Genomic DNA, 12,083 nt, shown 5'->3' with positions numbered 1-12,083 from the left:
CATTTATCTACTATCTATTCGGCGACAGTTATTGAAATATGTAAAGTATGTAATCATCTCAAGTTTATTGCAGATGATCTAATGCCTTGTGTTACGCAGGTTTTTTATTTTTTTTAAATTTTTTGTTTTGGGAAATATTCTTCAAATACCTCAGTTAGTAGTTCCTGAAACGCACATATTGAATCACTTAATAACAAAACAGCTTTCCACAGATTTTTTTCGCATTCGTCTTTGAATTTCTTGAAGATGTTTTTATTACATATTTTTCCGAAAATTTTGAAATAACGGCTTCATGGTCAGATATAACTGCCGAAATTACATAACAAGTGAGTTATCCTATGAGTAGATAAAAATACGTACTTTTTCTATTTATGAAATTTTATTTCCATACTAGTAATATAATATAAATGGAACAAATATTTGAAAATGAAATTCATTGGTGATGTCCATAATAATAATCAACATTTAAATAATAAAAAAATAATAATAATTAATACTAACTCGTCAAGTGATATATTTTAATTTTTTTTATCACTCCAATGATATTTCATGATGTGGTCACTTTTATACACGTTTGTATATACCAAAGCTTTATTGAAGTACATGCTCTCGTCATTCTCTAAAAAACCAAAACGTTTTTGAATTTGTTGGATATGAACGTTCAAGTTTCAAATCACTTAGTAATCACACGTTAAAAGGTAAGACCTCGTTAGACTTTAGCTCGCACAAGTTTCGTTCGTAGGGGTGCGACAGCTGGTTAACGGAAAAACATATCTTTTTAAAACAAATTACTTAGTAATAGGTGTTTTAGGAGCAATTGAGTTAATACATTTCTCAGATAATGTCCATTGATTGTTAGCATTGCAATGTTACGTAATATATGTTTTTTTCGAGATATTTTTTAATTCAGTTGTAAAATTTTTGTCGCTACCTACGGAAAAAAAATCTCGCCGCCCATGAGTCGGTTATTCCCCTAATGTTGACGGATACGTTCAAATACAAAGTTCATCGAAGAGCTAACAAAGTTTTGATTGAATATTTCTTATATATCAATCATACTTGCCTTCCCTGTGGATCGGTTTTTCAATTAAATGTTGCTCCCCAAAGTTCATTGAAAATAAATAGGAGTAAAGTAAGTTCCCACTGGGAACTTACCTAGTCATGAAAGTTGAAACAGTTGAGATATTATTATCGGAAATATGTATTTTGGTTGGCTTGATGAAGAATGTAGAAATATTACAAATATGAAATATGAGGTTGTTTCAATAGTCTGACTTAATGTCATGTGATCATTCATTCCGTCACGTGAGTCTAGCTGCTTCTATTAGGTTTTTTCCAAAGTTTTGTCCGTTTCAATGGCATGTGTTTTGTAGCTGCATATCTCAATAAACATTAATTCTACTATGTCGTGGTACATACCTACTGATCGATAGAGAATTTTGTACTCTTTACATTGATGCTGTTCATTTTCCCAAATTTTAATATTTTCAGTTTATTACTGTACTAGTTGTTGTCTGCGGCTTCGCCCGCATAGAATTTGGTTTGTCACATAAAGTTCCGTGACAGATCATTTTGAACAGAAAGTTACAATATTTTTTCATCAACCCAAAACTTTAGGTTTCCAACTTCAAAACTGAAGAAATTCAATACAATCTTTCAAATCCTATTTTTCCCACTTGGGGTGGAAATTCCTGATTCCCTGTATAAATAACCATCATCAGCATCAGCTAGTAATTCATATTTTCACTTAAAAAATACAGTAACTGAAAAAATATGCCTACTGCACTAAGTAATGAATACCTTCGAGAATCGAAATATGTCACCTATAAAGAAATTCATAACACTAACACAAACGACAACGACGTCTATCCTCTCGCATCTGCCCACGTTCGGGTCGCGTTCTTGGGATTCATTGCTTACGCTAGTTGCACACACACCGATTTTGGACGGCCGACTTTGTACCGGTCTTCCAAATTCCAATAGTGAACCACATGTGGGAACGGGACCTGGCACACACGCCGACCGGTGATCGTCGCCGGTAAAATACTGGTGGGCAGCCGTCCACTGCCACTGTATCGCCGGCAGAACCGGGAAGTAGTGGCGTACATGACTAAATACACTCTTGCATACTCACCGGTTTTTTACCGACCATTCCAGTTTCGAATGCTCGGTAAAATAGTAGTTACTACGCATTAACTTCGTTTTGGTAGTGCATGCTAATTACGACAACAAAGCAACTGATTGTTTCACCGATAAAAATCCGGTGAGTGTGCAAGCACCCGCTACCAATAAAATATCGGCCGATTTTATACTGGGCGTCCAAAATCGGTGTGTGTGCAACTAGCGTTAGACCGACCGATCCTCTACTCCCGAGCATCGTCTACCGTCGTTTTACAGTAGACGTGACGCGTAATGGCTTTCTGCGTTGCGTCAAATGAATCTTTTCGTGATGAGTTTCGAACGATTCGTCCAAATTGTTTAGTGTAAAAAACAAAGTTTATCTATATTAAATACTTAAAACAACAATTTCATCAATTTTTATAAGAATTTGACAGATATTCTAAAATGTGCATTGTAAAAATAGTATCTAAATCAATTGTAATTATAGATCAGTATTTGGCATATAGTGGCTACCACATAAAAGGTAGATAGAACTATTTAAGATAAACAATCTAACGGTACATTATCTGCATGAAACTCCAACGGTATAGGGAGCGCACTCTCTAGGGAGCAAGAATTTTTCTGACTTGATACTTATCGTTATATTATAACTAAAATCACACAAAACCTTTGTAAATTGTATTCTATATGTTATTCTGATGTATAAGCTGAATTTTTCATCTAAATCCGTTCAGTTGTTCAGGCGTGAAAGAGCCACAAAAATACATACATACATACATACATAGATAGTTTATTTAACCACGTTTTATAAAAAAATACATTTGTAGCATGTCAAAACAATAATGATTGAGCCATACAAACATATAAAAAACCAACACAAATTTCAAATAGGTTACAAAAAAAATGTACACAACTATTACCAATGGTGACACAAATGTATATGAGATATACAAACATGATGTAAATAACATGGTATTTAAAATTGAAAAAAAAATGGTAATTGAAGGCCAAGATTAAAATGATTCAGAAACATGTGAGTTGTCAAAAAAATTTTGGTAAACTTCTTGAAACTAAATATAGGTAGATCTTTAACAGTGGGTGGCAATATATTATAAATATCTACATAGAGTGTATTGATCCAGGATTTGTGTAGTTTCAGCCTGCGTGGTTTCAAGAGATTGGCACCTCTAGTGTTATGTTCATTAACCTGTGAATTGGTCAAATGTTCGTTTTTGTGGTCATGAATTTCCAATTGAGAAAAAGATACAGGTAACCGTCATTATATTTAGTTTTATGAAAAGAGGCCGGCAGTTATCTCTGAAACCGGCATTTGAAATTATTCTAATAGCTTGCTTTCATAGTAAAAGTATTTTCTCAGCATTGGGACAATTTCTCCAAAGTAAAGTACCGTAGCTAACATGGGAATAAAAAAAGCATAGTATGCCGATAGAAGAGTGTTCAAGTTCACACAATTCTTCAATTGCCTGAGTAGAAACGGTTATTTGGAAAGTTTCGAGCCTAATTCTTCGGTGTGGTATGACCAAATCAGAGTATCGTCTAGGATGATGCCTAGTAGTTTGAAAGTTTCACCTTTTGCTATATTATTATTTTCAGAGAATGTGATAGTTTGAATTTTATCTTTATTTAGTTTCAAAACGTTATCATTGAACCATTTCGCAGCCTGATTTACCACAGTTTTCATTGTGGCGAGCAAGTTCTCACAGTTTTGGTTGGTACACAGGAGTGTTGTGTCATAGATTACGCATTTATTACGCATTTATATTACGCATTTTATATGGTAATAAGTGAAAGAAGAAGTCAATTTTATAAATGATGAACAACAGAGGTACCAAAACGAAGCCCCGTGGTACTCCAGATTCGATTGGCAAGAGATCTGAAGTTCTGTTTTCACCAAGATCAACGCATTGTTTACGATTGTTCAAGTAAGAGCTGAAGAGGGAAAGTGCAACTTCTCTGATTTCGTATTCATTCAGTTTCAGTTTCAGTTCAGTTTCAGTTTCAGTGTTGAGAAACACAGTCAAACGCCTTGCTCAAATGAGTAAATTTTTTGATCGGACACCTTTGAGTGCCATCTCCTTCTTCTCCAGATGATGCTAACTTGGTTAACAAAGATACGACTTAGTAATGCACGTTGAAACGTAAGACCCTCCTAGTCGTAGTCATCACATTACCATACAATTGTTATCAAGTCATATTCTCAACCATTCATGCCTATTTTGAAACCGGCACCGCTACGTCGCCCCATAAACAACGATTTATTTTTCAACCGACAACACCGAATATGTCATGCTTGCGATAGCGGCTTATAACCTCGATACCTTCTTCATCTCTCTTTGCATCGATTACTTCACACGAGTCCCTCTCACTCTTACAAATACACACCTTTATATTAAACATCAATTCTTCCCTAAGGATGTTTTCCTATCTTCTACAAGGAAATGACATTACAGTTTCCTTAGAATTCTACGAAAATCCACAAATGAGGTTAAGTATAGAAAATTAGTCAATTTTGGTCCCAACAAAACTACGGCTTTAAATATCAACAATTCGCTATTAGTCCAATATTCCACCAGGACCAAGCTTGCTCATCTACTGTTTTGAATTTCCCGCTGTACCGTGGTAGCTTCTGATTGGTTGACTGAATGACGACAAAAGTGGAGGAGTGGGGGTGTTCTGTAAAGGAGCTACCCCTGCATTATCGTAATGTGAATGCCATAAATTATTTAATATAGGACGCTTTTGTCGTATTGCTTCTGACAAGCAATACGTACCACCATGTGACAGGAACTCCTGATGCACTACGCCATTTGATCGAACTTGGCATGCTTTTTTTTCTCTTGGCTCTCCTGGGCTCTTCTTCCATTTGGACTGAGACAACCGATATGCTGACATCTTCATCAACTTTCCTAATAGTTATTCGACGATTCCCCATAACAATTTTCTTCACTTTCTCCACATTTTTATCGGTTGTTGATTTACTAGGGCGCCCAGGAAAAGTATCGTCATTCACATCTTCTCGACCTTCTGTGAAAAGCTTGTACTATTTGTAAACATTTTTCTGACTCAGATTACAATCACCGTATGTCACTCATCATTTCAAGTATTTTTGAGCACCTTATTCCATTTTCACTCAAAATTCACGTAGCTCGTGAAATTTGAACATTTACAATATTTTATCTCTATAGGTAGCTACTGATTTCGGAATTTCTGAGTTCTCTGAAAATATATTCCATTTGACCTTTCCATCATCAATATAAATCTAAAGTAATAAGTTGAAAGTTCATTTCTGACTGAAGAATCAGTTTCATCAACCACTCTTGTGATTTTTAGGTTGAGAAGAGTATTGAAAAATAAAAAGAAATATTCCATAAATTTCCGTCCTACCAATTCACCCACCAAGAATAATCTTTGCCATATTTGTGGTTAATAGAATTTCTACCAAATATTTAACTTTTGTTTCTTCTCAATCAAAACATACATCTAACAAAAATTCGGTCTTCCCAACTCATGATAGTTGTGTGAATTGTGTTGTGTCTACGAAATATTAATGTGTTGAACATACATGCTGTCTGAGTATGAGCATGCTTCTATGCTACTTTCATAACATCAGATACTTCCCATTAATCAGCTTGCCATAATTTCTGAGATGCTCGGCGAGCTCTAATCATGTCATATTTTGTTAGCGGAGATAACTAATTAGTAATGTGGATTTTGGTTCGAATCATTAATAAAATATAACATTTACATTTGAAGTTTTGTTCGAAAACTGAACATTATTGTAAGACTCGGCTTTGTGCTAAATGTTTTCATCTATCTCGAATATTTTGTTTTTATAGTAACGAATATTGAAAAGCTATTCTATTGTAGAAAATGTATTCATCTCAATTCCGATCAAAGTGTTACAAAGTAGCTACTTATTGAGGTGTAGAGAATTATTTTGGGAATACACACTTGTTAGCAGTAGGAAAATAGAAAATCAGATCAACAGAAATTTTTCACTATCAGAATTGTAAGAACAAATGTGATTAGTTCAATGGAATACTGTTGAGATAGTTCTTAAATGGAAAAAACAGGCCTCCTTTTTTGTTGTGATGTCTCACAACTAGGTATATCTTTCCATTTGAAATTTTTACAATCAATAATTGGTTTTTATTTCATTATTTGGTTAGAACCCGCCGAATAATATTTCTAAGTGTATCTATGGCCAGCTGATTTCTACTAATTACATCCAAAATTATATGTACTTTGATACTTACAGGTTTGAAAAGTTCTTCGTATCACAACAAACTAATATTTCCTAGAACATTCAACACAATACACAGTATATTCCCCTCTATGGAATATGAGTATGGAGAATGAGTAATGATACTTTGAGTTTTTTGTTGAAAAACTCATTAAAATGTTACATATTACTACAATATACATTTTTTAAATTCCAATCGAACACCTACATAATCCGCACAGTGCCATATATTCTATCACAATCAAGGAAACTTGATGATGATAAAAATAAATATATGAACCTGGACTGAAATCCTTGAAAGGTTCTATTGAATACCCAATAAGATTGAATATAATTATATAACTACGCAAATTGATTCAGAGTATAATCGTTACCCATCACATTTTCGTTCCATCCATTCAAACAGAAGGTAGCCCTGTTCAAGCAAAGTTTTTCTCTTATCTAACGCAAGTTTTGTTACAATTCATGCTGTAAAATATATTCCGAATCTATTAAAACGATTTCAGTTTTCACGGAATAGACACTTCAGTAAAAAATGTGCTTGTCAGTATCATTCCAGGACTGGCCTCCTGGATTTGCAGACCTGACGACCTTACATTCACAGAGATGTTTTCTGATTATGACGAAGAAAATTGCCAGCATGTCCTTTCTTTCCTTACAATTTAAGATTTTGTTATTCTATAGTATAAATATTCCAGTGAACTGTATTACTATAGTTTTGATTTGGGTTTTCACCAAGAAGGTATTGGCCAGTTCCATTTCTTGTTCTCAAAAAAAAATCTGTTCTGAAAACATGTCCTACTCAATTCATATTGAATTCCTATGGCTTGGATTAACTAACAGTATGTATGTGCATATGTGCTGTTATATGATAAGAGCAAGTTGTCTCTTCCGGTGACAAAGTCGTAATTTTATGAAAGAAATGATTGGTTCGTCTTGTATTGTTATCCAAAATGGTGCTGAAGAGGTGAAGAGACAAGTACCTTGTCCCAAAATTTCGAAGTACACCACTGAGGATGTGAGTGATATTTTACATCAATACTCCTTCATGTATAACATTGTGGAGTGTTCCCATGAATGATATCTGTTTCAATTCCACAACGAACAATTCATTGTTCATATGAAAGTAGTTATTTCGAAAGAGAATTTTCTTCCTGTTTGTATAAGAAAGTAACTTCTGTGTATGCTGTACATATGTTCATGAAGAGGTTTTATTGTAGTTTTCTTCCATCTTCTCTTTCCCACATTTTCATTCGATGATTGAGAAGTTATAAGCTCATGAGCTTATTCCTCAAAAAAACTAATATCTTCAACTTTTAAATAAATGTTATTGTTGTGCTAGATAACAATTGGCAGAAGTGGACTTTACTGGGATCATTAAAAAATCTCCTTGAATCTGCGAGGGCCGATGAATCTTTTTGCAAAAACCACACAAAGTACGGTGACAAGAATCCTCCATTGCACTAATACGACATTAGCCCTTACGAATGAAACGCGGGTGTTATCACAAAGGGATTCACCAAACCTCACTCAAGTTAATGGAGTAATCAACTCAATCAATGGTTGTTTGTAATCCATTTGTTTCTTTTCCAGAGAGAATAGATCAATTTGTTATACAGAATGATCCCAGAAATGAATTTCTTTTTCAGCTCACACTTTATGAAGTATAACACAAGTCAACAGTGTTTTTGCCACATGAACTTTGTAATGTGTTTTGTTTATGTTAGCCAACCCCTATTATAAATATATAATAATTTTGTTTCAATCACATCCAGTTTTTTTGTGACAGCTATATATTCATTTCTGACCTAATATACGTCATTTAGGCGGCTGTATAACTATTGCATCAGCTAACATATATTTTATTTTCGTTAGGTACATCGCAAATATGCAACGAAAGGGTTCTACTAACCCTGACTCTTAAGGATATTTTGGATTTACTGTTCAGTATCAAGATAAATTCTGGATCCCAGATAAATGTTGTGTAACGTGTGTGAAACTCCTTACGTTTATACCATATACTACGTGATTTGAATTTGTCTAAAAAACAGGTTGTGATTTTTGGGTCTAGATTAAAGAACTGGAATTTACTTTCAAAAGTTTCTTATTTTCGACATTGTGACGATGAAATAAAAGCTTACTTTTCTATAGTGAATGATTTAGTCCATTGTCATAATATTTATATTGTGATAAATTTGTTGAATTTTGAATATGATCCAAGTCACTGGCGATTGTTCATTGACTTCTCAAAAACTAGTTTGAAAGCAGTGTTGCTGCATAATAGAAACGAACTCCCTTCAGTGCCGGTTGCTCATGGAAGAGACTTACGAAAATATGAGATTTCTTCTTGAAAAAATTAAAAACAGTGAACACGCTTGGAAAATTTGTGGCGATTTGAAAGTTATTTATTATTTGCTTGGACTACATGTCGATTACACAAAATTTTACTGTTTTATTTGCGAATAGGACAGCAGAGACAGAAAAAGTCACTATTAAAATAAAATGTGGCTCAAACGTGATTCACTTACTCTAGGACATAAAAATGTTAAAAATAAGCCTTTAGTGAACCCCGATGAAGGATAAAAGCTCTGAAGGAGAACTAAATGACCAGGAAAAAATCTCCTGTAAATGTTTTGTGAGTGTTGTCCAAAATTTCCTAGGAAATCATAAAGCGGAAAACACAAAGACTTAATAGAGGAACAAATAATAATGTCAGATAAAGCGTTGGTGTGTGATGTGTCCTAAAAAATACGAATGTTTGACTCTCATCTAGATTTGAGTGCTGTGAGTGACGAACAAGGGAAGAGATTCCATCAGGACATTTACTTAATAGAGAAGCGTATCATTGGAAATGGAGCCCAGGAATGCTAGCACATTATTGTTGGAAACTGAGAAAGGACCTACCAAAAGACAAATATTCACGAAAATCATAAATATTTATTGTACGGTAAGTAATAATTTCTCTAAGTGTGATTGATTTTTGTAATTTTCACCAAAATATATGCTTTGATGTCAAGACAAAAACCTGTTGTGTCGATTTTTTTCCATTGATACAGTATTGGTTAGTGACCCTAGTAGATTCAAAGTTTTCATGTGACAAAAAACAGTTAAAATTTTATTGACCAGTGTAATTAAAACTAACAGTAACAATTCAAAAACCAGTTGCCTCAACTGATTAGATTGACACCACTGTTGAAATTTTGACCTTAAGGTAAAAAACAAGCATCCATCAACATCGATATTCGAACCGAACCGAAGACGATTGTGGATACTAACAATCGAAACGTCGTGACGTAACTTGGTTTGAATCTTTTAATTTTTATTTTTCAGTTTTTGTTAATAATATTTTTTAATTTTTAGCTTTTATTATTATTTCAGTTTTTTGTTTTTTTGTTGCTGCTTGTATGTTATTTATTTGTAATTTCAGTCTTTTGTTTAATAAAATTGTTATTTTCAGTTAATTTTAAAATTTTTTTTAGGGATTTCAAATCAATTTATATTATATTAGACAATGGAAGTCCGAACTGATGAAATATAACTCGAATATTCTCTGCGTCGTATTAAATTTCAGCATTAATAACTTATTTTAAGAATTGACTGAAAGTTTCAAGAGTGTTTTATAGTAATATCATTTTGATCTGTTACAAATATTGTATTGTCAACTTTACCAAAATGTTTTGTTGTACATATATTTGATGATTTTTCCACCATTTGCATACAACCTCGTGGACAATATAAGTAGTTTTATCAGAACTTAAGCAATATGTAAATACACATATTCTTACTCTGGTAGTTTCCCTGACGTTGACAATAAAAAGTGTCGAAATATCGGAATCAATCTCCTAAGAGTATTATTTTGCATGCTGCGTACCCCAATAGTTCAGTAATTTTGTTTCTTTCAACAGAAACTTCCGAATTCTGACAAATGATAACGCCCATCTTGTTAAAGCTACATCTGTCAAATTAGTTGTTATTCATTCAGTCAGTTTTGCCTAATCACAACACGTACAAATAATAAAATTATTTCTGTTGGGGCAACGTACCGTGCGCTTCGCCCATTTTACGGTCGCCATAATCGTCCTACCGAGAAGACTATTTGCAATGTGGTGGATAAATTTGAGTCCACTGGTTTAGTAAATGATAGACCAACTCCCGTTGATTGACGAAACGCAAGATATTTTGAAAACATCGCCACTGTCTATGAGAGTATGCAGGAGAATCCCAGGCAGTCGACTTTTCGCAGAGCAGAACTTGGACTGGTGGCGTCATCGGTCTATATTTCTTTGAGAACGACGTTGGCCAGGCCATTACTGTCAACAGCGAGCACTTTAGGTCATTGATTACCAACTTCTTTTGGCCTGAATTGGACGGTGTATTGACGAGTGTAACTTTATTTCACAATAGACAGTTTCGCTTCCTTCGCCTTTCCTACGCAGACTAACTCTCAGTTGCGCCGCTAACCTTTTTATATGCAATTATTACTGCCATCTCGAGGTGATCGGAATACACTAGCTAGAACCAGAACTTTCTCGAACCAACGCGGTAATTCCAAATATTTAATTACGTCTAATGCCACCTAGTGGGTAGCTGAAAAAGATAGTACATAGTACCACTACTCGCCACTAGATGTCGTTAAGTGTCACAATACACAATAATAATTGAAATGCAAAAAAAGCGTAAGTTTGCTTAGGTCACGCACTTTGCGACTATCCTCGTTTAGAAATATAGTTAAGGGCAGAAATTGGCCCTTGGAACAAACAGTCGACTTTTCGCAGACCAAAACTTGGACTGGTGGCGTCATCGGTCTATATTTCTTTGAGAACGACGTTGGCCAGGCCATTACTGTCAACAGCGAGCACTATAGGTCATTGATTACTAACTTCTTTTGGCCTGAACTGGATATCTGGAAACCAACGACATGTGGTTTCAACAGGATGTATTCACACTGGATATTCTGCTCGAGCGATTTGAGGGCAGGGTCAAGTAGTCAACGAGATCGTGCGATTTGATCCCATTAGACTTTTTCTTGTTGGATTCTCTTGAGTGCCGTGGTGGCGGACAGTTGAACGGTGTTATATTTCACACTTAATGACCAGCTATGCAGGTACCAAAACTGTGTGACACTCAAGAAAAGGTATATGGGAAAACTTTCATAAACGGGCCGTCTGAGAAAAGAACTCTAGAACAAAGCTGGAGCAACATTGGGCTGCATAATGTAAACCGTACATGAAACTAATTCACTAAAGAAAAATCATGTTCCCTGGAACGACGGTCCAGATATGGTAATCAATGAACAACTGAAACCAGAAGAATATTACAAATATCCAACAAAGAACCTGTCTAAATTAGTACAAAGAAAACATTGTTAGAAGAGGAGAAACAAAGTAGGTCCAAGGGGCTTCATCAAAGAGGGTAATTTTCTAGGGGCAAGGAAATAATGGGTGGAAACATCGGAAAATCAGAAAATTGGGTGTTTACATAAGTGAATGTTCTAATCTTGTTCAACATATGATTCAAGCTACATACGATGCAGCAAGAGGCCCGGCATTGTATATTATATTGAAAAACATGGCTGATGAATATTTTTCTCGTTGTTTGTTCATGAAGAAGCAATTAAAGAGATCACCGTAGTAGTAAACGATTATTTGTTATTGTGAAGCAGGTACCACCGAAGTCGGAAAGTCTGGAAGAGCAAATG

General features: G+C 34.6%; 1 protein-coding gene across 3 annotated transcripts in view; it reads right to left on the bottom strand.

Annotated features, from left to right (window-relative positions):
• Positions 1–12,083, bottom strand: part of Dh44 (corticotropin-releasing diuretic hormone 44) — a 256,898-nt gene that overhangs the window by 10,092 nt on the left and 234,723 nt on the right. The window lies entirely within an intron of this gene.

Source organism: Leptinotarsa decemlineata, unplaced genomic scaffold, assembly GCF_025532065.1.
Source record: "Leptinotarsa decemlineata unplaced genomic scaffold, Ldec_3_MD MMD2_tig00000882_RagTag_RagTag, whole genome shotgun sequence".
In the NCBI taxonomy this organism is placed as follows: domain Eukaryota; kingdom Metazoa; phylum Arthropoda; class Insecta; order Coleoptera; family Chrysomelidae; genus Leptinotarsa; species Leptinotarsa decemlineata.
Note: the sequence above shows the minus strand (reverse complement) of the source record. Positions and strands in the feature narration are given on the sequence as shown.